Here is a 4,595-nt window from a genome sequence, read left to right as displayed (position 1 = left end):
TGTTTGTCAATCTCATATGTACATATTATTTATACTGAATTATATTCTTCATGGTACACTATCTCTGGTGACATTATTAAGCTTTATACTTTTCTTATGAATATCCATACTAATGTCAAATCATTCAAACTATAAAGGTTGTGAAGATAGAATCAATGTCTGGTTAATTTAAAACATGGGGTATAATAGTATAGCTGTATAATTATAGATTTACTAAATACTCTGGGTATTTTTATTATTTGAAAAATTGTTTTTATTCCTGGATAGCTATTACTAAATGGACAGATTGGTATGAATAATATATTTCAACTTGAAAGTAACTATTATTTCAGTTAGACAGCAAATGATTTTTTAACTAAAAATTTATTTACCTATGAAATCATATTTTTGGTCCCTGACTGCTTATCAGAGCACAGAGATGAATTGCTTGCTAACATCTTCTTTTTCCCTTTGGGACTTCCTGCTCTATGTCTATCTACTTTAACCTTATCCAACCAAGAACTAACATGGCCTGCTGCTCTGAACTTTCAGCCACTGTAGATTAACTATATCATGACTCTTCTAAAGAACTCCCGTAATGTCTGTATTATGATTTGCTTTAAATAGTCTTTTTTAAAAAATGGGGTTTTATTTCAATTTAATTATGAAGACCCTGTCAATCCTCTGTGGTTTCTTTCCGAAGACTAGGATTTTCTTTTTTCCCCTTTGACCTTTTCAAGCACAATTACAAATATATTTTTAAACAAAAACCAATAATAGTTTCAATATAATTTTTAATATTGATAATGATCTTAATATCTTTTCTCCCTCAAAAAGATGGTAAATACAGTCGTGATTGCTTGTGTCCTACTTAGCACTAGAAACATCTTGCAGATCTATTTTTAGACCAGTTAAGTCAACAGTGAAAACGTTTCTACAACATTTTGTTGAGTTTATTTAAATCATACTATGAAAATTCTGAGAAATATTGAGTATATATTTTAAAAAGAGGTCGCCAGGGTAAAGTAAAAATTGCTTGATAGGGAGGGACATTTTCCTTTTGCACCAAATACAAAGAAGAATATGGTAACCGTTTATCTTATTCTTAAACCTGCAGATCCTGGCCAGCAGGGAACCTTCCTAACATCACTGGCTACCTCATCTCCTGACCTCCTTTAAGCCATATGTTGTTTATGAGTAGGAATGAAAACATTTCCCTTACTAGGTGTGTGAGACAGAATAATGGCCCCAAAAAATCCTCATCCTAAACCCTGGAACCTATGAATATATCAGGCTTTATGGGAAAGGGGAATTAAGGTTGCAGAAGAATTAAGTTTTATATTCGTCTGACCTTAAAATAGGGAGATTATCCTGGATTATTCGTGGCGGACCCAATATACCACAAAAGTCCTGAAAGCAGAAGAAAGAGGCAGAAGAGAGAGTCAAGAAAGAGATGTGGCAATGGAAGCAAGGTCAGAGTTGCTGTGTTGCTGGCTTTGAAGATGGAGGAAGAGAGCCATGAGCCAAGGAATGTGGGTGACCTCTGGAAGATAGAAAAAAGCAAGGAATTGGGTTTTGCCTTATGGACTCCAGAAGGAATGCAGCTCTGTTAAACTTTGATATTGTGTTGGATTCCTAACCTACAGAACTGTAAGATAATAAATGAACATTGTTTTAGGCCATTAAGTTTGTGGTAATTTGTTATGGCAATAAACAGCAAACTAATACACCAGGTATAGCAGTAAGATAGTAACACATTGTTATTACTGTGGTAGGTTGACTGGATATCTTCCTCTTAGCGGGAAAACATTTTGAGTACTAGATCTCTCAAATATTGAAGTTCAAAAAACTCAAGATTAGCATCAACAAATGATGGTTTTAGCTGGAAATATAAAGGCACAAGAAATATGACAAACTAGTCAGTGCAATTTGATAAGAACGCACTCCCAGGTACAGTTACCATCTGACTTTCCAGCATTCCAAATATACCAGCTTATCTGATTTATGCCAACTTCAGCTTTCTTGCACTGCTTCTCGACTACACAAATTATGACTTGAAGATTTGCATTGTACACAAGGCTTTCTTCTCTTTGAATTTCAGGGTCTTGAACTGTTCTCAAGTTAGTCCCATTTGGGCTATGGCTCTGCTTCCCTAAGCATCTTCTTATTCAAAGTCTCTTCTTTCTGTGCTTTCATCAGATACAAGGACCATTCTTTTCATTAACTCCCAGGTTTTGTGTCAAAATTATCCTACTTACAATGGAAAGTAAAGCCAATTAAACTGTTAAATAATAGAACAAACACTTATTGACTACTACCTGCAGAACAAAGTACTAAGTCATGAAGAAGTAAGAATAAATATGGTATGATAAATTCTGTTAAAGAGCTCAACATTTAATAATGGGGGCATGCAAATTATTTTAAAAGTTGTAGAAGTGGACTAACTGGGGCTTGCATAAAGTGTGATGAGAGACTAGAAAACGAAATAGGAAGAATGAGTGAGAATTCTTTGGTTGGACCAAGGGAAAGGGCACTCTGGGCTGAAGAAAGCACGTATACAATGGTATAGAGGCTTGTGAGAGCAAGGAAGGTTTGAGGAATTATACATGGCAGTAGGGTATGCGGTGAAGATGGGGAAGAGAAAACACCAAAAAGGATTCTGAGTATCTGTATCTCTTTCTTAGATTGAAATCCTGTGAGCTAAGTCTCCCTATAGAATTCTACTGACGACAGATGTTCCACCCCTATGTTCAAAACCTAGGCTGATTGGAGAGGTCTAAATATCTCATGCTAAGTTCTGAAAGGAATGAAGTGGGAAATCATGTTGAGATCACGCTTTCTGCCTCTGACTTAAAGATCTACTACTGTTTCAAAAAAATCACTCTGCAAGATAATCTAGGTTATTTAAAATGCAAGCACTCATGACGGCGTCCCTAGAAATTAAGCAAGTTAATAAATATCTAATAATCTTTTATGAGGCTCTATCCCATAATAGAAGATAATTTCCTTTTAATTCTTGTATGAAAAGATAATTTTCTCCTCAATTAAGAAAGTGGGGAGTGTCTATTAGATAACGTGTTTATTAGAATGTTTTCTGCCTCTAAATTATTTAAAATACTAAGAAGTAGAGTTGGATTTCATGTTCTTTAAGAACTTTGAAAACTGTGAGTCTGTATTATTTTTTACAGAGTTTTTTTTTTTTTTTAATTGAACCAGTCGTCTCCAAAAAGGAGAGGACTCTCTGGTGTTTTGAAAATTCACGGATTAAAATTAAGTTGATGTTCAAGAATTCTGAGTAAATTGCCACTGTTTGTTGACCATGTACTAGGTACCACATGATGTTCTGTGGTTTGCCATATATTACATCGTTTAAACTTCACTGCAACTGAGTCAATTTGGTATTATTCTTTCAGTTTTAGATTAACACACCTAGACACGATAAATATCTTATCAATAGAACCAAGACTTAAACACATGCTTTTGTGTGATTTCAAGTCTTTCTACTACCCATAGTCATTTGTTTGGTTTGGTTTTAGAAATGTTGTCTTTATGAACAAATATTAACGTGGCAAGTAAAGACGACTGTCATCAAGATCATATGTAATAAGAATGCTTTAGTTATCTAGGAAGAGAAACACATCACTAGAAAAAGTAAGGTGATTGTTGCAATGATGACTCAGTCCTTGCTTTGCATACGAGTTTGGTCCAAAATACATTCCATCCTTTTGCACCGTTAAGTCTCCCTTCTCCAAGTTTGGAATCTAGAATTTTAAAAGATATTGATTGAGAAATTGACAATGACTTCAGGCAGGTGTTGTCAAACTAACTGAGCAACCAAGTGCTTATGAAGATCCTACTGTATGTTCAGGACTATTTGCCCTGTGTAGTAAATATTAAATTTAAGAGGTGCGTATTTCATAGTTAATAGAGTAGAAATTATTATGACTTGATTTTGGGGTAGGATAAATTACACGTGCTAAGAACAGAGAACATATGCTGAAAATAAAGAGACACGAGTTCAAGAGGCTGAGATTACATTACGAAGGATTTTAAAAACCAGGCACGATAGACCATAGAGATATGTAACACAAGTTACTGATCAAGGCAATAACAGAATGAGTCTGTTAGAAACGTTTAGAGATATGTAACACAAGTTACTGATCAAGGCAATAACAGAATGAGTCTGTTAGAAACGTTTAGGATAATACACACAGAGAAAGACTTGAATCAGAAACTACAGCTAAGAGATTGCTATAATCTCTAGGTCCTAATCCTCTGCTCTGGACAGTCTCATTACACATCAAGTTCTAAATCTTTGGTCTTAGAAATCCCTATTATTTTTTTCTCATTCTTAAACTATAGATAAAAATACCCAATTTATTCCTTTCTAAAAAAATAATTTGACTTTGTATTTTCCCAACATCTTAGGAAATTATAAAAGTCACTGATATGTACATATTTAAATAGCAATTTGGCAGTTTGCCATGTATTTCACATCCATTTTCTAACTTGAGGCAGACAGAGAAGGTATCTTCTTGCCCATTTTAAACCTAAGGTAATCAAGACTCTGAGATATTACGGGTGAATTCAGGGTAAAGAGCGAGGCTTCTGCCTTT

Source organism: Equus przewalskii, chromosome 5 (genome assembly GCF_037783145.1).
Source record: "Equus przewalskii isolate Varuska chromosome 5, EquPr2, whole genome shotgun sequence".
NCBI lineage: Eukaryota > Metazoa > Chordata > Mammalia > Perissodactyla > Equidae > Equus > Equus przewalskii.
This window is presented reverse-complemented; position numbering follows the sequence as displayed.